The following is a 24,414-nucleotide window of genomic DNA, read 5'->3' on the forward strand; positions in this document are numbered from 1 at the left end:
GTTGCGCCTATTTTTTAAAATAGAAAGACTGATGGAGCTTCTGTCCAATTCTTCTCGTCCGTCTTATGCCAATGAACATGACTCTGCTTTTAAATGTGTATGCAAATGTTACCTTAACTCATAAAAACGATTTCAAGTAAGCACGTAAGCACACTACAGAATATAGGCAACTAATAATATGTGGCAAGTAAGCCGAATACATAGTAACTAATTACTAGCCCTTTTCGTAATCAGACTAGTATAATCAGCATAATACTGTGATAATGTGAATCTGAAGTACGGACTTGAGCCTGTGGATTATGGCTCAGGGATCTGCGCACAAATAAGCTCTTTATATTATTTATTGAGGCCTTCTTGCGCCACATATTTGATATTATAATGTGGGGCTATATCAAAGTGTCTCAGTAACAATAATAATGTTGTATTTTAAACATAAACAGTTCAGTTACATATTTTATTTTATAGTTTTATTATGTAACTGTACTGTACCTTTTCCAAAATACTAAGTATTTGAGAGCATTGTATAAACATAAAAGCTTTAACAAAAATAGTGCGTGTCATTCATTATTTAAGAAATATGTTATTCTTAGAAGTAAACCTAAGCACGAAGGGATATCGTGGTACGACTTAGGTTTTACTGCTTATTAAACGCTTAAATTATCGTTGACACGAAATTATTGTGAACCTACTTACAGGTTAAGAGTATGATAATGATTATAAGTTCACACCTAAAGCTAAAATTTGATATAAAGATTAATAAATGGTTCTTTAATTATACATTAAAACAACTTTACTATTCTGTCTTACCAATATTTATTTTATCTATTAACACTTCGTTGCACATAATATATAAAGTGAACATAATTAAATTAAAAGGAGGGCAACTGGCGGACTTATCGCTTTCGAGCGATCTCTTCCAGGCAACCACTGTGAGAAGAGAAAAAATGTATTAAATTGGATAAGGTAGGCAAGAAGTGCAAAATTACATACTACACATAATTGTTGAGACAAAACTAACACATTTAAATTTGTAGATTACTTACATCAAATACAAATACCCAAAATATGTCTAAATAATTAATGATCAGAGTGAACTCTCATTTTCTTGAGATTTGTAGTACGCAATTGAAATTGTATGACAGCTACAAGTTCTACGAGCAATGTTGTAGATGTTCTACGTGTTCTCCTAGTTTCTTAAATGCAAAACGATGATGTTTCGCTTGACTATTGGTCATAAGAAACGACACAGCGTGTTGCGTGTCTATTTAACAAGATATCCGTTTACCGAACACAATAAAGAACAAAAATTATAACACCCTCATATATAGAACGAAATTGAATGAGCTTATCTTTTTTGCTTTTGGATATGTTTTCAAAATGACTTGGCCAATGTTTGTGTTTCTCGAAGTATCAAAAGCAGGACGCAACACACCTAAGCCAGGGATTACGCCCTCAGGGGCTTCGCTGCAAATTGAATGAACGCTACATTCCCGTACTATATGGGCCAAAATTAAATATGAATAGAATAACTTGCGCGCACGTTACCTCACACGTGTTAAGAAGTAATAAGAACGTTATATAAAAGTATTTTTGGCGCCGGGACGTGACAACCACAACTGGTGAAATAACCTGTGATAGCGGATATTACACTCAACCCCTTACTAGTGGGAGTGCCATGCTGTTAACTTCTGGCTTCAGCCAAATAGGCAGGCACGACCGGGACAGTACCACTGTCTCTCAGAAATCCAACGTAAAGTGATGCTGTAGGTTCGCCTTATTGTACTCGCGTTTTGCACGGTATAATCTAGCTGCGAGAGAGAATACCCCTCTGGGTGTGCACAGGGACGCTCAGCACCCGGTGGTGGACGCACAGGCGCACTTCGTATTCTGGGAGGATGCAATTCTGCTCGCACACTCGCCGTGGACTTCATAATTGTTAGGGGACTCTAACATCAACGCTGAAGAGCTAGAGACTGCGAAGACGGCCTTACTTGCTTTCTTACCGAGACTCAGATATTCTCCTCGGCTGATACTTCCTACCCCTCCTTTTAGTTGTGTTCAACATTCATTTGTGCCGCGGGCGGGAGTTTGCGTGTACGTCAGAGAGGATATCTGTTCTCATCGCCTCAGGACGCTTGAAGGAAGGAAGGACTCTTTGCTAACCTAATATAGAATATTGCATTCATGTCCTTTGCTTTTGTGAATTGGCAGGAAATCTAAAACTCTTGTGACACGTGAAAATGAACCAAACGCGAGAATATTTTCGGTCAATGATTTATTATGACTTTTGGTGTGAGCTTACTCAACAACAAAACTGCGATTAGCAACTCTTAATGAAGCCCCATCTCGTGCCTCTATTTACAATTGGTTTAACGAGTTAAAGCGTGAACGTAGCAATCTCGATGATGATCCGCGTGAGGGACGTCCTTTAACAGCGACTACTTAAGACAACATCAGTGCTGTGCGACGCATGATAAGAGAGGGAACTATTAGCAGATACGGGCAAGCCTAGGCATTGGTATGAGTCAAGTTAAAAAAATATTACACGAACATGTAGGCGTCAGGAAGCTTTGTACCCGGTGGATTCCCCATACTTTAACCGACGACCAAAAACATCTTCGCATGGACTGGTGTCGCCAAAGTTTAAGTTTAACGGCGGTGAGTAAAATGTTGTATTTAATATCGTCAAAGGTGATGAATTCTGGATAAATTGCTAGGAACCCGAAACCAAAACATCATTCGAGGATCGGCCAACTAAGGTAAAGAAAGGAAGAAGTCAAGGAAAAAAGTTGATTGCCTCATTCTTTGGTCGGAAAGGTCATTTTGCGACACTTGTGCTAGAGGATGGAAGGATAGTTACTGCAGACTGGTATAGCAATCGCTTTTTGCCTGTTGTCTTGGAAAAAATTCGACAGCAGCGCCCTCGAAGCAAGATCTCCCTTCACCACGACAATGCTTCAGTGCACTCCGCAAAACGGACTGTTGAATATTTGACTATGGCAGGTGTCGAGATAATGAGTCATCCGCCAGTCCGACAGTCCTGACCTGGCGCCGTGCGACTTTTTATTATGCCCAAGGACTAGAGATAAAATTCGAGGTACTCGTTTTACGAGCCCTGAAGATGCGGTTAAATCATACGAAAATGCCATAGAAGAGACCAAGAAGGAAGAATGGGCCCACTGCTTTTCTCAATGGTTCCATCGAATGCGACGATGTGTACAGAGGAACGCAGATTACAATTACAATACTGAGATTACAAAAAGAACATTTTCAGTGTTACCTAGCTAATAAAACGTACCTATTATAGATTGGAGTTTAGAATTCGCTCTAAGACAGAAATCTCAAAATAATTTTTAACAACATGTTTTTTTTATATTGTTTTTTTACAATAAAACCATTATAAATATATATGTACACCAAGAAGTTGTATATAATTTAGATGTAACTCAACTTTTTTCATACAGCTTATCTTAGATTCGCTGGAACCAGGAACAAAGTCGCCAGCAAAGCAAATATAGTCTGAAATAAACGATCAACGTGTTTATTTAATAAAAGTAATATTCTTGTCTGCTACTGTCCCAAGCGTCATAAATCGGAGTTTACGACCCATTATTATAGGACGGCCAAATAATGGAAAACAACTTAAGAAGATGAAGACATGACACAATATTTAGATGTGCTTAATATTATTTTGATTAGACTTTTAGTTTCATGAGCGATTTTATTTCAAAACTAATTTTCCATAAAGTTTTTTTTTTATATCCTGAGCGAATTTTTTTTATTTTAATTTTAGGTACTATGGTTTTCGAACGCAATTTAATATTCTTCATATTATATCTTCATATTAGGTGCAGTAAAACCTCTTAGTTGGTACATCAAATATATGAAATATAATTTGAGCAACGCCTGATCGAATTTCCGAACTGTCACCCCGAAAACTGCGTATATTGCGTATCATGTATTCCGATAAATTATACATCGAGTGTCTCGAGTTTGACACAAAGTGACATTTCTCGTTTGCGATTACATGACTTGTCGCTCGACTCATTAGTACAGCCAGCAGATTCATCAAAATGACATATATGATTTCAGAAAAAATAAGCTTATATTATTAAAAACTAGCCAGTTTTTATCATATTTAATGCTCAATGAACGTTTAACATACAAGAGGCCCTTATATGATTTAACAACGTGCAAAATGTGACCTATATGTACTTTCAAAATAACAAATCAACAACTAATAAACTATATTAAGCCTAGAATTATTAACTATAAAGGGGTAATCATATTTAGTAGCACTCACAACAAACATTAAATACGTATAAATGACGAACCACGGCATAAAAAAGTTTTGTTAAGCACGTTAAAATTAAGCAACCCTCATCTTTCTACTTAAATCAGGCGAAAACAAAGTCACATCCTGCCGTATCCGTGTCCTTTTTCCAAGTCTGGAAAAAAAGAAAAGCAGGCAAAACCTGATACACTTATATATAAATTTATAACTAGTTGTAATCTGTAAAAAACGATCTACGTGTTTTCTTGATTCTTTGTCTGCACGACGAAGCCGACCTGAAGCTATAATTATGAAAATAGTTAAAACCTACTTAAGATTAAGAAGTATAAGTTGGTTTCGAATGTTTATGTACTATTTTCATAACCATTAAATCATTGGCAATGGTGTGCAAAACATTCGTAGTGACAAATAATTGTAATCGTTCAGCATTATTTAACGGAAATTAAAACCGGTCCACCGGAGATTCTCTAGTGTCAGCAATTTGTAAGTCCTCAATTCTGGACCCAGTTTGGAAATAAACAGGAAACACGGTAAATAGAAGAAATTACTTGTCGTCGTTTTCCGTTTTATTGGACGTGGAACATGTTGAATTTGTTTCGTTCAAAAGACTTTATACTAACTATAAAATAGTTAAGGTAGCCAAGGTAGAAGTAAAAAGAATATATATATATATATTCTTTTTACTTCTACCTTGGGGATTTTGAGATATATATATATTCTTTATAAATTTCTCTTGAGGAATACGGCACATTTCTATCTATATCTTTAATAGAAGAAAAATAATAGAAGCTTGTAACTAAGAGTAGTTTTAGTTAACAACACAGTTAGTTGGAGGCCGTATTTTCCTTACAGATTTTTCTGACACTAATTACTAGTAAGACTTCTACAAGCATAAATAAAACACACAACACATACCAGTTATAAATCAATAATACAATAGAATACATACCAATTCTTATTCATTATTGGAATTCCTGGAAATATCAGTCTTAGCGGTCGTTCTTTGTAAGATGTAATCTGTATTTCGGGTCTTATATTTTTATATTACTATAACAGTACAACTATACATGTACGTATGTAATACACGTACGTACGGTACGTTAATATGTGAACGTTTTTTCTGGCACTGGCGGCTCAATAGTTTCTAAAAAACAATTTATTATTTCATCTCAGATTACATAACATCTCTAAGACGTAGCCAAGGGCGTTTTATAGCCCTTAAATCATTACATGTCTCTTAAAACCCCTTTGATGTTCAACGTAAAACTATCGTTTTGTCAGCTCATTCTGTTTTGGCAGGCGATATCATTTTATTTTTCACTATACAGTTTACGATACAATTTCATTAATTTTCTACTTCACGACTTTAGTCGCGATTAATCAGAAATAATGCCTAGTCTTTTATAATATTTGATATAAAAGTTAAAATATACATTTGAATCGTTCAATTAAACTTGTTAATGACGATTTATATATGTTTTAATAACTAGTACTGAATAAGCATAAGTATTTTTATTTTGTTAAATAGATTTTAGAATCATTTTATAAACTTTTTGGTAGTATTGGGAATCAGATTTTTGGAAGGAACTTTTGCAAATACAACAAAATAATTCAAGAAAATCCGTGTTGTAGATGGTAACTAAAACTTTATTTTTAAAATAAACTTCTTGAAAATTTAAAAGTATATTTAGAATTTAACAAGTGTTCATCAACGCTCAGCACAACAAAATAGAGTTTAAAATACTGAAATCCATTTACTACAAAGCCGCTTTATAACAGTCCCTTTAATTTGGTGTTTCATATAAATAGATTTTACCACGAGATTCTTTTGTATTCTAGCGTAGCTGTACAAAAAGAAAGTAATTATTTATAATCTATAACTGAAATTACATTTGGTCAGCGTAATATTAGGACAAATTGATATAGAATTTTTGCCTGTATTTACTTTAACATTACGCCAAAACCAATTTAGGGTGTTTAGGGCTTAGATATATATAAAATAATAATGTACATCGGAGTCTTATTGAACGGTGATTTATGAACTTGTATGGAGTGAAAGTAATTAAATATTGGCACAGGCGAAGCCGAGCGATGGTTTAAGATAAAATTGAAACATAGCCATATACGATTTATCTTGAACATAAATACAAATCTTCGCCCCCTATATTTAAAAAAAGTCCTTATTGTCAAGCATTTAAACATATAAGCTCATTCTTCAGGGGGTTCAAGCTTAAAACTTCAAATATTTTACGGTCTTATTAAAAAAGGCTTTTTATTTGTATCAAGAAACAATCTGTCATGTGCCAATTGCAATAGACTACAGTTGTGGATCGGAATATCCCGCTAGAATAAATTCTACTAATATGTCACGTAATCGCCACAACTTCATATATTTAATAAAAGATTGCGTCACGCTTAATATCTACTGTCATTTTAGATAGATAGATAGATATTTTACTGTCTTTGGTGAAATCGCATACAGAAGAAACATATTCGTTCAAATCCGCCGTATCAGGACGCTATATATTCAAAACTTAGCCTAACAAATTCGATAGTTCGAAATCCTGGCTTTGAATAAGAAAGATTAATAGTGTTTTGTAGTTTATTCTTACTATCATTGAACAATATATTAATCATTACCAACAAAGCAAGCGTACAAAAGAGTCGTGTTAGCGGTGTTCCGACGAATTGATGTGGTTCCGTGACTTTGTCGGCGGCAGATTGTGGAATAACCAGCATTTTTACTAAATAATTTACATATTTTATGTTTAGTATTTTACGTTAGACATTATTTTTTCTTATTTAACAAACACTGTGTCCCTTTTAAAATTCTGTACATTCTTAGTAATTTTAAATTCAAAATGCAAAGTATTCTTTAGTAGCCAACAATTTCATATCAAGTATTAAAGTTATCTCTTTAGACTCAAGTCAAACTGGGGCATTTTCCAAGAAAAAATAAACAGAACGTTGGAGCTACCAGTTCAGAATTTTTTAGCTTCCTGCGCTTTTAAATGCATTCCTAAAGTTAGAAGACGCCCAGAGTTTGTGGTCATCTTTGTGTATCGATCGTCTGTGCTTAACCGCGTCATTATTGCCAGGTCACGCCAGACTAACCTCGCTTATATAAATTGGGATTTTGAGGTAAATTATTTATATTTCATATGAATTTAAGGGTCGTTGTGAAGACGGTTATACTTCAACGGCTCTTATTCAGGGCTGTATGTAACGTAAATAATGATCAAAACGTGTATATATACAATTCTTTAAACACAATGTGGTAAAAGTGTTAATCGCACACATACTTAAAAACGTTCTAAATTTAAAAAGAATAATACACATTTTTTTGCAAATCACCTAGTTCTGTCGCGGCATGCGGTCTTGTAGATCGCAGTATTGCAATTTGTTGGAAAAGAAATGTCAATAATTTCCCCTGAGACGCCGGGCCCGTCGCACTCACAATTTATTACCCAGATTCAACTTCAATTACGACTATCAGTTGCACTCGTACACTTTACGTTGCTTTTGAATTAAATGATACTGGACTAAAATTGCACGCATATTTCATTATTTTATATGAAAGGGAACTGGCTCAATTATAAGTGAACGGTGACTGTTAAAATGTATATGGCCTTTCATAGAAAGTAAATTAAATAAACACTTCCAATTCAAAGCTGGATGTACTGTGTTTTATAAATAATAAAGCGGTATATTTTAAGCCTATATAATACGTTATCTAAATAGAACCCATTTGTTTATTTTCTGTAGAACGAGTATAGAGATTTTAGCATATTAATAGGCTATATCGTAACTATAACTAAAGAACATTATTTACCAACCAAAACCTACTTAACAGATGAAACACTGTTCACTAAGTATATTCCATATTTGATTTAAATCATCGACATGACACCAAAGTTCCAAGAAATTTTGTAACAAAAATGTAATGCTTAGGAAGCATAAATAAATCATTACTACGAGTACACTACATACTCCAATAGCGGGTACTAATAATATCACAAAAGTAGTGTTATAATTGTTTTTTTTTTATGTAATAGCAGGCAAACGGGCAAGAGGCTCACCTAATGTGAAGCGATACTGCCGCCCGTGGACACTCACATTGCCAGAAGGCTCGCAAGTGCGTTGCCAGCCTTTCGGCATTGGTACGCTCTTTTCTTGAAGGACCCTAAGTCGAATTGGTTCGGAAATACTTCAATGGGCAACTGGTTCCACATAGTGGTGGTGCGCGGCAAAAACTGCCTTAGAAAACGCTCAGTTGTGGAACGACGGACGTCGAGGTGATACGGATGGTATTTTGTATTTTGCCTTGACGTCCGATAATGAAACTCAGCTGCGGGTATTAGACCGAAAAACTCTTCTGAACACTCCCCATGATAAATGCGGTAGAAGATGCAGAGAGACCCAACATCTCTACGCAACGCCAAGGGACCAAAAAAGGATACACATTCCACGATGATACTAAAAGTAAATTTTATAAAATATTTAAATACAGAATACATTTAAAACACGTTTCGAGCTTTACCCCGTCAACTGAGCAATTAATCGCCAGTCATCTTGAATCGACGTTGGTTTGTGGTTGATTAATAGCCAATTGAGCATCCGCTACATTAGCATTCGCTATCATGATTACAAAATATACACATAACAATATGATCTTTTTCCAAATAACAAACATGTTTATTTCCTATCATAGATACTCTGTTCACATTTACTAGTAATAATAGGTCAAAATCAAATTGTTCACGTAATAAATAATTGTTTTGAGAAATTTTTGTTTTCAAGAACCAAAGGAGGGCTTTATTTGCAACTTTTACGCTAAAGGAAGGTACTTACGTAAAATAAATGCTTAATGCAATCTTGAAATAAAATCAATAAATTTGTGCTGAGGACACTGTTTATTTATCATTAAAACATATTTATCATATGAAATTACGATATACATATTGTGTAAACCTTTACGTGAACTACACAAAACTGTTAAAGTTACACTCAAGTATGTGCAAGTGTTCATTGCACACATATATCAATTTTTTGATCAAAATTGAAAGAACTGAAAATCTGTTCAACATGAGGCTGATGATGTATGTAGCATTTCAAATTAGATTGCTTACTTCTTCGGGTTTCCCTTGATTTGTCAATTTGCATGCATGTTATGTAACTTCAGCATTATAGGGCAATGCCATAAATCATCATGTTTAAGGATAAAAACCCCAAAAACCGACGTTGTGTTTCAGGCATTGAAGGCTGATCGCCTACTTGCCTTTAAAGAGTAATAATCATTGTAGTCCCATTAATGCTTTTCTTTGAATTCAATAATTTAATTTCAAACTTTAAACAGTATGTACCGTTAATTACGACAAGAAAAAACCGCCTTCGTAAGATCCTTTCTTTTCAGTAGTAAGATTCTTTCCTTGTTGCAGCTCCTGTGTGTAAACAAAATAAATTAAACAAAAAATAATATGATATAATCGGTTTAAAACCAAGCACAAGAACTTAATAGAGAGACTTCAGGACATCTAATAAAAAAACACACCAGCAAAAAAGCATCAATTCATTTCAAAAACGACAGTTTAAAAAAAACACGATACAATTTGTTTAAAGATTTTTAACCTCCTTAATCTATATGGATAGAGAAGATTGCTTTATTTCACGATCTGCAGGAACGGTATGTTTTTGTTCGCTATTCTATGAAATATCGTAAGTAATTAAAGAAAATATCAAGCCGTCCACTAATAGACCATTACTTTCGAAGATGTTAGAACATTACGCTATATTAGGAGCATTTGGAACACGAACAAGAAACTTCGATAAGGAACATTAACCGCGTCGGGTCATACCAAGTTTTAATTACTCATTTGAGTTAATGCCATAGTATTTCTTATCCACATTATATTACTGAGCATATATATATATATATATATATATAGCAGCGATACAACTCTCTAGGAGACTTAAGCCTAATATTTGTACTATTTAATGTTGTTGCATTGTATAATGTGATTCTTTATCGGCAATCTGCGTTGCCTGACTTTGAGTCTTAGGAGTTTAATTTGAGCATAGCAATATTGCTCTTGAATCGCTAGCACGCTTAGGTAACTCCACAAGAGTTGAGTTTCCATTATGTTAACAATAACGGAAAAAATAAATTTTGTCTGAATGGAATCCAGGCTACCGGGTTCTGTGCACTAAATAAACCACGTGTTACAGAAGTAAACTATGAGCGCAATTTAAATTATATATTATATAATGTAAATGAAAGTATGACAGAAAAAGCAAATGAAGGTAATGGAACCGGGCACGGTGCCTCCTCTCTTAGAAAAAAGTAGGCCAAGATACTCTTTGTTTGAGTAATGTGCTGAAATAACAGCTAATTTCTATTATTATCTCATTCCTTAGTACTCGTAATGTATTCTTTGTTAATAAATACTGTTTTATTAATAATTTAATTATAATAATTAAAACTTCTTCGTAGATCTAATACAATATTTTTCATTCGAAGTAAACAAGGACACAACAGTTAACGCTGTCAACATATTTAATTATATTGTCTTGTAATTAAAGTAAAATAAGCTATCGTTTTATATAGCCTTGTTCGTCTCGTCTCTTAAAATACTTTGTACGTGTGCACTATGTCAGCTACAATGTAAAAGGACCTACGTTATTTTAATAAGCTAATGCCAAGTCGAATAACCCATTTTGTTTATTGGTTGTGCAATTATCACAAGTTCATGACCGCATCGCTCTTGAGGATCTTTATGGCTGCCCTCTCCCAAATGTAGGTAAGATGACTGTATCTGGCAAACTGCCACGACATGACGGCGGCACTCTTACAAACACACTTTAAAATAACATAGCTTATGGTTAATATTTAACGACTTTCTAAATGGACTAATGGGGGAGAACGGAGTTAACATCTTTCCGGCCCCAACTGTCAACCTCACCTGCACGCGCGGACAACACATCATCCGCGGCGGTATTCCTATACCGTGGTCCCCCTGCTAGATAACAGGCGAGGCAATGGCGACCGAGCAGTGGCGGTATAACCACATTCCTGACCAGAGGTCAGAAGAGGCTACAGCGGCCTTAGGGTTCAAATAGCCCCTAAAAGAACTGGCGCAGAAGGCAACGGGAAACCACTGCAGCTAATCTCCCGAGAAAATCGGTATGAAAGTAGTCCCAAAAGAATCACGATTGCCATGCGAACCGCTTAGCCAGCGGCGCCGCGCCGCGTCCGGATCGAGCGGTGGGAAATGGACTACCGGCCATGATGGAGTAAGAGACCAGGCTTCACGTGGAAATAATGCTACTGGAAACTCCATAAAGTTGCGAAAAATCCAGAAGATAGGCACGTGGAATTTTCGTGGGTTGCTTAAACCCGGTAAATTTAATATCGTGGAGAGAGAAGCCACCAGATGTGGTTTATCCATTTGCGGTCTAACAGAAACACACTGGAGAGGCAACGGGCATTTCTCTACCGACGCCCATGCCGTCTACTTTTCCCGTAGCGATGACAGTAGCCGTAACAGAGTAGCGATTATTATTCCTAAGCATACGAATAACAGTGTAATGGGGTATGAGGCAGTTAGCGACCGCATTATGTCAATGAAGCTCAAAGCGTCACCTGTAAACATCAATCTAATACAGGCATATGCCCCCACCAGTGAATCTCTACCCCTCGTCCTGGAGAGTTTCTACCAAGATTTACAAGCAACAATTGCTAAAATCCCTAATAGAGAGTTACTTATAATAATGGGTGATTTCAACTCAAAAATTGGCGCTAACTCTGCCCAGTAAAGCAAATGTGTGGAAAACTTCGGACTTGGGGTACGTAACGAAAGAGGTGAAAGATTTATGCAGTTCGCTGACGAAAACAATATGGTGGTGGCGAACAGTCTATTCCAACACCATCCCCGGAGACTGTTCACCTGGACATCACCTGGAGGAGGTACCAAAAACCAGATCGATTACATATTGATAAGATCACGTTGGCGCACCTCTATTCTTAATGCCCACACACTTCCTGGGGCTGATTGTGGTTCTGATCACGAACTCGTTATCGCAAAGAAGAGGTTGAAGCTCAAAGCCGCTCGATCCTTCAAAAAGTCAAGACGGATTGAAGTAACCGATATCGAGAAATTCAATACAGCCATTGAGCGGAGTTGGAAGGATTGGACAGTTATGAACCACAACGAAGCTACACCAGACACGTTATTGAATAAGGCTAAACAACTCATCCAAAATGCAGTCGCGGAGTCCAGTCCGAGATCAGAAACGCGCAAACGTCAACACTGGATGACGGAGAGTACCCTTGCTCTTATAGACGAGAGGCGCCTTAAGAAAGCCGCAGGAACAGACATAAGAGAGGTGAATCAACTGTCTGCTAACATCCAAGCCTGCTGCAGGCGAGACCACAATTCCCACCTTCATAGCATTTGTGACGAACTTAAAAAACATGCTATGAAGCACGAATTTAGAGATCTTTACCACAAAATTCGTCTTATTACAAAATCTCTACCTGCTAAAACGTGGGCTATCGAGAACGACAGAAATGAAGTGGTAACAGAACTCGACAAAATCTCGGAAACGTGGAGGAGCTATTGCCAGTCATTGTTCCTGGATCCGCAGTCGCGGCAGTCTATAGACACAAAACCAGAGCCAGATAATTTGGAACCAGACATCCTTCTGTCCGAAGTAAGAGCTGCCATAAAACATCTGAAAAGTAAAAAAGCAACTGTTAGAGATGCAATTCCTATAGAGACAATTAAAGCCTTAGGAGAACGTGGCGACCAGATGTTTCATCTCATCTGTAATAAGGTGTGGCAGACAGGAATTTGGCCTTCGGAATGGACACATACCATATTTACACCCCTGCACAAAAAAGGCTCAACGAAGAAATGTAACAATTACCGCCTCATTGCTCTGATATCACACGCTAGCAAAATATTGTTACATATTCTCAACGAGCGCCTGAAAGCATACCTTTATAATGAGATCGCTCCAGAACAAGCTGGTTTTGTGAAGGGAAAGGGCACTCGGGAACAAATACTCATTTTACGGCAGATCATGGAGAAGTCAAGAGAATTTAATAAGCCCATATTCATTTGCTTTGTTGATTTCTCCAAAGCTTTCGACTCGGTGAGATGGCCGGTATTGTGGAAGACCCTGCTCGATATGGGCACACCAAAACATCTTGTGCACCTATTAAGATGGCTTTATGAAGAGGGCACAGCTTCGGTTCGCACAGATGATTCCCATCCAAGTGCCGGAGTACGCCAGGGGTGCATAATATCGCCGCTCTTATTCAACGTGTACACCGAACTCATAATGCGCATCACCTTGGAAGACTGGACAGACGGTGTAACAATTGGTGGATACCGGATTGCGAACTTGCGTTACGCGGATGACACCACTCTGTTTGCATCCAGTTCGCAACACTTGGAAGAGCTTCTGTCAAGGATGGAACGAGTGAGCCATGAGTTTGGACTTAAGATAAATCGCAGCAAAACCAAGGTAATGATTGTTGACCGTGCCAGAAATAGTTCGCCTCAAGTGACTCAAATCGCGAAATGCAACGTAGTCCAATCTTATATTTATTTTGGGGCTCAGATTTCAAACAATGGCGGATGCATCGATGAGGTCAAACGACGTATGGGCATCACAAGAACGGCTATGGACAAGATGCAAAAGATATGGAGAAACAGGAACATAACAAAAGCCACGAAGATCAGGCTCGTGAAGACTCTTATATTCCCCATATTTCTGTACGCGGCTGAAACGTGGACCTTGCGAGATGTGGAAAGACAGAAAATAGAGCGTCTATGAAGCTAGAAATGTGGTGCTGGAGGAGAATGCTTGGGGTTTCGTGGACCGAGTTTCGTACAAATGTCTCGATACTTCAAGAACTCGGTATTAAGGAGCGTTTATTTTCAATAGTACAATCTCGCATCCTTACATTCTTCGGACACATATCTCGACGTGGTATTCAGTCCATAGAACGCCTTGTCGTCCAGGGGAAGATAGAAGGCACTAGACCGCGCGGCAGGTCACCTACGCGTTGGACTGACCAGATCAAGTCTGCCGTAGGAGGTACACTCAATGAGTGTAGCAGGATGACCACTAATAGGCAACGATGGCGAAACGTCGTGAAGCGCATCACATCTGCTCCTTTGATTACCACTACTAAATAGCGATCACGACCGCTCTGTCAAGAGTGTACCGGATAAGAAGAAGAAGAAGAATGGACTAATAAGGGAAAATGGATCTTAAGTATAGATAGTTTTAGGGAATACGGATAGTTATCTTATCTTTATCAAATGTAATTGTTATTTACACTACCCAACCGTCTCTTTGATAACCTTCACGCATAGTGCGTAACCCATTGTAATTTCAAACGTAAGAAACATAAACGTACACACTAACAAAACAAAGGCATAGTATGTTTATAGCACATATGTAATTGTTAAGAAGACTATTTGTATATGAAGCAATATGAGTTTTGAATTTTTACTTTTAAGGAAATAGACGTCAATTATTCAAGAGGTTTTAGAAAGTTAAAATATAAATTATTCCAGAAAGACTTCATAAACTTTGCGGAATATAAACGAAAGGAAATGAAAATTTCTAAATAGGCTCGCTTTCGTTTTTAAGAGCGGGAGAGATCCAGTTATAAACAAAGAATCAGAATGCTTGGTTATGAGCTTAAAACAATAGAAGTGTCTGCTTCTTATTACTTTCACAAACATTAGCGACAGCTTTAATCTTTCGGCGAATATTGACTCTTAGTTTTACAAATATATACCCTGTTCAAGTAAGTGGTATATGGTTATTAAAATTTCAATTCAAAGATCTACGTCAGTGCAATTATTTTATACATTTATCTCCCATAAAGTAAATTGGTCTTTTGCTATCACCTCAATCTCGCTTCAATCTGATGGAGTTATGATAGTTTAGATAAATTATCTGAATTATTTAACGCCTTCACAGGTTTTTCAACTGTTGCGGTAACTAAGCTAAACTCAGGAATAGTAATTTATCATAAACATAATAATTTTTAATTACTCGATAAAAGCCTTCAATTCTTTGAAATCATTATGTATGCAGTCAAATAAAATAGATGATATTCAAATGTCCTACATAAGTCATTATATTTAAGTATATTATAGTCAAGGATAACACTTCACGTTTTCATTTTATTTTATCGCTTTAATTACGAAACTAACGCGCATTTAATTACGAAACGTGCAATATTAAATACCCTTTTTATTATATATTAAAGTACAGTTTATCATATTCAAGATTCTTGTTGTTGTAATTAGTATAGTGTTCTCCTCAGTTTAATACATACAAATAATGAGTTTCGTAAATAAAACTGTGTTAGTCACGGGAGGCAGTTCAGGCATAGGAGCGGCGACTGCTATTGAATTTGCAAAAGAAGGTGCTACTGTTGCAATAGTTGGAAGAAATGAAGAAAAACTCTTGAAAATCGCTAAACAAATAGATCAGATTGGAGCAAAGTATTTAGTAATCAAGGCGGATGTAAGCGGAGATCAAGAATCAAAACGTGTTATAGAAGAGGTAATAAGGAAACTTAGTACATTGGATATATTAGTTAACAATGCAGGTCTTATTACATTTGGAAGTATCTTGGATGGAAGAATACTAGAAGCATTTGATTCTGTAATGAAAGTGAATATTCGAGCTCATATCAATATTACTAATTTAGCTGCTCCATATTTAATTAAATCAAAAGGAAATATTGTAAACGTTTCTAGTGTAGTCGGAACACAAACAGGGACAATAGGTATGACTCCATACTGCATCACGAAAGCTGCATTAAGTCATTTTTCACGTTGTGCAGCTTTAGAATTAGCTGAAAAAGGTGTTAGAGTCAATACGGTTAGCCCTGGGCCTGTAGCAACGGATATATTGCAAAATGCAGGGCTTGGTTCCACGAAAATGGAAGATGTTCTACCTGAAACACCACTTAAGCGAGTATCAGATTCGGTCGAAGTTGCGAATGTCATTCTTTTTCTAGCAAGCGCCAAGGCAAATGGTATAACTGGTGCGGAATATATTATTGATAATGGATGGTGTATTAAGAATTAAGTTTAACTTTTTAATATTTAAGTTTAGATGTTTGTAATGAGCAAGCAAATAAACATAAAAAGATTAAATATTTAACATAAAAATAAAACTTTTATTCTGAAATTATATGTACATTTATTTTTTAATTATTCCGAATTTTCGATAATAATAATAATTCAAATACGAATTTCATATGAATAAAATAATATTTTCATAATTGAAAAATATATAAACTAGATATATACTCCAAGATAAATTGTGTTTCTTTGTCAATATTACCTTAATATTAAAAAAAATATGTCACCTGCACAATAATCTTTTCGAAACTATTTATCATCGTAAAGATTAATTAGATAATAATATTTTGATAACATATTAGAAAAGAATACATATAAACAAGCAATTATGCAATAGTATCTCTTTGACCGTGTTACTAAGAACAAGATGGTAATGATTTTTAGTAATAAAGTGGTGTTAGTGACTGGAGCTAGTTCTGGTATAGGAGCAGCTACAGCAATTGAATTTGCAAAAGAAGGTGCTATCGTAGCAATAGTAGCAAGAAATGAAGAAAAATTAAATAGCGTTGCAATTGAAATCGAAAAGGTTGGACAAAAACCTCTCATTTTAAAATCAGATATAAGCGATGACAACGAGGCCAAAATTATTTGGAGCGATTAATAACAAAATTGGGAAAATTAGATGTTCTTGTTAACAACGCAGGCTTGACAAGATTTGGAAGCATCTTAGAAGGAAACATACTACAATCGTACGATGAGATTATGAAAGTTAATGTTAGGGCTCATATCAATATTACAACTTTGGCTACTCCTCATTTAATAAAAACTCAAGGAAATAGTGTAAATATCTCCAGTGTGGCTGGCAAAATACTTCCAGCATATTCATCAATGATTGCCTATCACATATCAAAGGCAGCATTGACTCATTTCTCTCGATGCGCAGCTCTTGAATTGGCAAGTAAAGGGGTGAGGGTAAATATCGTGAGTCCTGGACCTGTAAAAACAGACCTGTTGGAGAATGCTGGTGTTGGCTTTTTGAAATTTGAAGATGACTGATGATGACTGATGACGCTCCACTGAAACGTGTATCAGAATCCGTCGAGGTGGCGGATATTGTAATATTTTTAGCAAGCAATAAAGCCAGGGGAATCACTGGCTCTGAGTATGTTGCTGATAATGGCTGGTGTTTACAAAGATAAAACTAATTAGCAGATACCAAATTTTTTATACTTATTTCAGCACAAGTATCTGGTTTGTTATGTTATATACTGGATACTTTAGTATTTTCTTTAAGATCCCATCAATTGTAAGAGTGCTAATTTGTCTTAACTAATTACATAATCTATTATAAATAACAGTATTTAGATTTTTTTATTTTGCCTTAGATTTTTATTTATCTTATGCTGATGTGTTAATTTTAATTATACACATCACTTTGTTAGCAAGCGTCGCATAGCCGAGGGGCATCATTACCGGTGCTCGTTATTGTAACAAGAGTTCCTATCTCGCGGAACTTACTTTTTAAAGTTCGATATACGGTTTTGACTTATTTTAAGACAACTGTTAATCATGGTAAAGATTCTTGCATCTATTTCATAAATAATAACTAACTACCTTTTAACAATTATTGCATGACGAGGAAGCCGATCCGAGACCTCCATATCATAAATACATTCTTTAGGTATTTATATTACGATTAAATAATTGTTTGTAACTACATCTGGACAAAGTCATTAAAAAATAGTACTTAAGGGGTACGAAACATAACATAGTTAGCTTTATTCAGTTTTAAATTCAAAGATGAATTGATGAAAGAGTTAAAAGAGTTTTCGCAAGGTGCATAAAAGAAGATAATCTGTGAGATTAGACTTCGTTTAATTTCATGCTGAGTATCGTGTGTATTCAGCAATCCTTGAGTCTACAAAGGAATAAAAACGGGCTTGAGGTGAGCAGTGAGTGCTCACGATGCGAATTCTTTCTATACGAAAAGACGCTTATGCTTCAATTATACTGGGATAGTTTAAACGGGACTCTTTTTGTCGGATAATCATTCGACGTAAGATAAAAAGTTTTACGTCTCTTACTTTTCTTGTAAAGGAAATTACTTCAAAAACCACCTCAAATAATTTAAATGAAAATGAAGAAATTTCTGCATGTCGATTATAGTTATTAGTATAATATTTTTTAAGTAGTTGTCATGCCATGAACTCTTCCATGTCAAAGTATCTAAGTATGCTTGTATTCATTATACAAATAATATTTTTCGAGCTGCTTCAGTGGCAGCTGCGGCAGTGTGTCCATGGTAGGCGGTATCACTTAATATCAGATGAGACTCGGGCCCGTTTGCCCCCGATTCTATAAAAATCAACTATTGCGCAATCATGAAATCATTATACACATACACATACACATTATACATCGATAAGTTGTGAAACCAAGAAGTAGTATTCCAGTCCCCATAAATAAAAGGGGGTTGCGCCGTATTAATCCGAGAGAAAGGGATGCTAAACAGAGTAGAAGTCTCATTAAGTGAGCCATTCAGATCATCTATCACTAAATAATCATCAACTCGTGGCTAGGGTTAACTTCGCTATCATTGCCTTTTTATATCATTAATTACATTTATCTAAAGTCACCATCTAAAGTCTTTCGCAAATAAAAGTCTACAAATTCCGATATTTTTTTTTGTTGCAACCTTTAAATGGTGAAGTAGTTTTTTGTTATTTTACATAACATATCATGTATTTATGTTTTTAATTAATTACAAATTTCAGGTAACAAGAGCGAGTAAGAAACAAAAACCAAAATATGAAATTTTCGTCTTGCTCATATAAAACTTCTAACATTACAAACGATTTTCTTCTAAACGTATACAGAATATTATGAGGGATAAGATAAAACACTGACATTATCTGACCAAACCCTTTACTGTCAAAAATTAAATCCATACAAAGCGAAGGTACACACAATTAAAGTGGAAATATACGGGTCGCAGATAAAAGCGTAATAGCGAGCTTACGAAATCTTTGAAACTTCAGCAGGAGAATGGTAATTATTCCGTTTCTGTCACATCCATTCACAAACAGTCGCATTGTTACATTTATTTCGCTAAGATTAAACTCACTACTAACAGAAAATAAATAAACTTAATCTGCATTGGTATTCTAGTCATATTCGTAAGGAAATTCTCTGTACTTTAGTTACTTCTAGTTCTTTTATTGTCTTTGCTTTTGTGCGTATACCGCGTTTGTCATTCATGATCTTCTATGCACTTTAAATGTGTATGTAGCAATTGGAATTAATTTAAATATTTCATATGTAAACCATTTGAACTTAAATTTCTTTTGTATAGTTAGCTGAGATTGTCTTTTGAGTGATTAAAATAAGTTCACAAGATATCCTATTGGAAGGCAAAAAGGGTCTCACTAACTTAGAAGTTCTGTAATACATTATCGGTCATTGAATATTGCTAAGTGCTATACAATTAGAGCATTTAAATTAAAATTTAGAAAAAAATTATGCATACTGATTAGATTGAATCAAGTCCGTCAAACAACCATATTTGTTCATATATATGTAGGGTTATGTACCCTTTAGGCACATGTAAGAAATGATCATACTAAACTTACTTTACTAGTTTTAAAATCAAATCCGGACGAGAACTGGCTTGAATCTATCCACCGCTCACTTTAATCGCCAAGTTTTAAATTTGACAAGAAGCTTGAAGTAATCGATCTACAATAGTTTCTGCACAGAATAAACGTTTAGCAGGATAAAACAAGTTGTAAAGATTGAATCCCGTCTAGGGAATGTCCCAGATTCCTGTTTCAAATATGATTGAAATAAATCGACAAATCGAAGTCACAATTGAGATTGAACAAGCTTCGATTAAACAAAAAGAAATGCAATCTTTCCATTCAATTATATTTTTTGCGAAACATGTAAATCTCCTTCAAGGATTTAGTTTTTTTTACAAACTGATTAAATAGTAATACGTACGTTTGTTTTATGAAAATGAGATGTGAAGGTATAGTTTATTTTAGCGAAGTCATTTGTGTATTAATATAATTTGTGTTATGCGGTGCAACGCTAAATATTTCGTTTTGTTTCGTGAACAACATAATATTATCATTGGTATAATTTGTTCGGTGTCCTGATGGAAGCTATTCGATACAATGTGCGCTTATAGATTTAGAGAAGGCTACCTACGTTACTTGTCTATGAAGTAAAAATGATCAGAGAAACGAACGAAATGTCATTTAAGGCCAAAAACCATATAGGGTTGCAGCGCCTGCTATTATTATCAGTATGTTTCCCTATATATAAAAATGATAGATGAAACTAATGATTAAATGTCAGACACATATGGATGTGTAGCGCCACTAGCTTATTATATTGGTCTATTGAAACAACAAGTTGATAAACAATACCAAAGTTTAAGTTAGCATGGTTATATAATGCAATTACATTTCTTTGTGTACTAACTTTGTTTATGTAATTAATACGTACAATATTATATACTTACATACAGTGGCGTAACTATACCATATGGGGCCCGAGGCGATATCTTTTGATGGGGTCCTATCAGTAATCATGGCCACGTTGTACTCAGTTTAATTTTAATAAGCTTCGAGTTCTAACAGTAACAAAAATATTTTTTAAAGATGCAAACGCATAGAGTTTTGTCTTGATTTGTTTATATGCCTCTTGCATACAAACAAATTAAGACAAGCTGCATGCTTCTCACCTCACATGGCGCAGATCCTGACTGGCCACGGGGCTTTTGGACACTATTTACACTGACTTAAACTGAAGACAAGCCCCGCGAGTGACAGTGACGACAGAACCGACCAAATGGTGGTTCATTTACTTGTTGACTGTGCTACATTTGCAAGAGCCAGTTGCGATTTGAAGCTCGAGACTGGTATGAGGGTATCCCGGGATGGGCTATCCGACATGTTGCTTAAGCACAGATTGCGGCTGGGCTAGAAAAATTCTGCGGCAAGATTGTCAAATATGTCACTAACATTAATTGCACGAGAGGTAACGTGGGTAGCACCGGGCAGCGGGCTCCGTCGCGCCCATAAATATCATGACGGTATTTCCGGAGTAGTTGTCGCCCGGGCCCGGCGGGAGACGGCAACCCTTTAAATTAACAATGTCCCTGTTTAAGAAAGCGGGGACTTCGACACTCCCCTTTTGCTTAGCTATTCGGTCACATATCTGCCTGACTGCGTGCCCGATAGGCTAGGATTTAAATTTCCCTGTTTAAAAAAAGTTTATATCTCAAATTAATAAAGTTGGTAATTTTTTTTGCTAAGTTGATAAAGTTTATACCTATACCATCTTTATAACTATACCATCTGGGGCCCGTGGCAATTTCTTTTGATGGAGCCCTATCAGTAATCATCGCCACGTTGTACTCAGTTTCATTTTAATAAGCTTCGAGATTTTCAGCGTACTTAATTACACGTTGTATATATCCCACTAATGCCACAATAATAACTCCTCTCTTAGGTGAGAGGGAATGGTTTATAGTCCCTACGCTAGCCCCATGCGTATTGTATTCATCGATAGAACATAATATCTCAATCCATTCATCATCTATTCGCTAGCTTTTCGGTGAAGGAAACCTGCGGAAACCTGCATACATTTACAATGAAGTAAAAAAAATAAGCTCGCGGCCTCTTGGGCCCTCTTGGGTCGGGGGCCCGAAGCATTTTGCCAGCCCTGCCACCCTATTGTTACGCCACTGCTCACATAACTCTAATGTGCAAAGGTAATCCGCATTAGTGACAATCCATGTCATCAAATCGTAAATCAGATCGATATGTCTGCTGATAGCTGCACATAATTTATGTTAATCGATTTCAATTCAGCGGAGAATTGAGTGACTTGTTTAATGGGATTATGTTTGTGTTATGCTTAATTAGGATTGTAGATTATGCAATTTAATGGCTTGATTGTAGCCACATATTTCACCACATGTAGAAGTTGACTATTTGAAGGAAGTGCTTACATTATCGGACCTTGATCTATAATAATCAGTGTGTTTTGGATTCGATTAGTAAAGCGTAAAGCGTTAAAGTAATTTTAGTAAATATTGGTATGTCGGAGCTTTTGAACCAGGAAAAAAAAGTCTCTTAAAACAGAAAACGATTTTTTTTACAGTTATTGTTTATCAGATTATAATATTTTTACATTAAGCTATTTCAAAAGTGAATGTTCTTCGTATACATTTAAAAAATCAATATTATAACAACAATTAAAACAATGTTATGTTATTTCACTAATACATATCAAAACTTCAATTTCATATTGAAAATTTTATAATAAAATTTGATAAATTGGCAACTCCAAGTAGGGAATATTGCACACCTTTCATTTTCGTCTGAAATTTATGGATAGGAAAATATGGTTGCAGCTGGTATTAAACATCGCTTGCTATATTTTCTTGGACTTACTTCAACGTATTTTTTGTTACATAAAGGAAAACAGAGTGTTTTAAAAATTACCTTAACCCAATGATGCGTAAAAGGATCTCGATCCCTTATTTACATGAAACCGGGACACAAAATAACTTCTTTAATAATATTTTCATGGTTTAAAATATTCAGTTCAGGCTGTTTTTTTAATTTTATATTCCCTAAACGAAACAATGTTTAGCAACTTAAATTTGTATAACAAATGCGACGGCTACATTCGCCTTTCTTCTTTAATTTACATTGATTGATCTTTATGATTTGCAATGGCAGGTCATAATGTACCTTCTTGGGGCAAACAATTCTAATATCTTTGGTAAATAGATTTGGACAGAAAAAAAATCTGTAGGTTTTGTATCCACCACACTACTAACATTATTTAAATGTGCAATATACTAAACACATATTTTTTTATTTATGTTATAGAATTTACGAATACAGCAATTTCATTCATTATTCTTAAGTTTTGGCACTCGTGCTACTAACCCTAACTTTCACCTTACACTAACAGCTGTAACCTTAAGTCGTAGTCATCAAACACATACAAAATATCACCACACTAATCTCCTTCATTTCAATAAGTACTTACTTGACAAAGCCGTTAACCACAACCTGTATACAAAGTGAAAACAAAAGCCAGCTACAAGAGCTCTAGGGCTTTTGCTAAATTGAAATAAATTATTTTCAACGACTAAAATTAATTACGTGTTAAATCCCAATTGTATATCAAACCATATAAATTCACTGCATTTATCTGAAACGGTTTTAACTTTATCTCAGTCATTAACAGCCACAGGTGCGGAGTAAAATGGTTTCATAATATTTTAAAAGTTTAAATACCTTCCGCACTTTATTACAACAGAGGACGACAGTTTAGATAACCACATTAGAAAATTGGCAAGATGGGCTAGTTTGCGATTCTCAATCTGTAGTCCATGCGATTGTCCTGTAATAAACACTTCGTTGTACGGTGTAAGAAAAACGTTAAAGCGTGACATACTCTAAATAAACTAAGTTACAAAATACCAAAGGCAGATTTATATGATGGTACTGAAATATCTATTGGAACTTCGTTTTTGATTTTAAAAGAACATTTCGACATGCAGAACGCTTTGTGTTCAGCATACCAGATGAAAATGTATGTAGACATGAATCTATCAATAAAAGATTAAAATTTCAGTACATTTTTCAAAAAAATTATTAGTAAACTGTAAGTTTACACATATCCATATTATAAAACAAAATACTTAAATAATATACTAAGCCAAAACAGATTACAGATAACAGATAACATCATCTTTGTAGTATAGTGCCGTCTAGTTCCGTTATTAACCTTTTATGACAGATATATTAACATATTTGAACTTTTCACGTGCTTATTGGAGCATATGAAGTATAAACTGTGTATTATATGAACACAAATGAAGAGAAAATCAATAGCGTAAAACATTAAATGATAGATTCTACTTATGTTTTGTTTTTGCATGATTGTAGTCATTAGTTTATCAAAACACACACG

General features: G+C 35.4%; 1 protein-coding gene and 1 pseudogene across 6 annotated transcripts in view; both read left to right on the plus strand.

Moving 5' to 3' along the window:
• The window catches only part of LOC123715990 (alpha-catulin), a 57,018-nt gene that overhangs the window by 12,613 nt on the left and 19,991 nt on the right, over window positions 1-24,414 (plus strand). The window lies entirely within an intron of this gene.
• LOC123715991 lies at window positions 16,822-17,773 on the plus strand (annotated as a pseudogene).

This window comes from Pieris brassicae, chromosome 11 (assembly GCF_905147105.1).
Source record: "Pieris brassicae chromosome 11, ilPieBrab1.1, whole genome shotgun sequence".
Classification (NCBI taxonomy): domain Eukaryota; kingdom Metazoa; phylum Arthropoda; class Insecta; order Lepidoptera; family Pieridae; genus Pieris; species Pieris brassicae.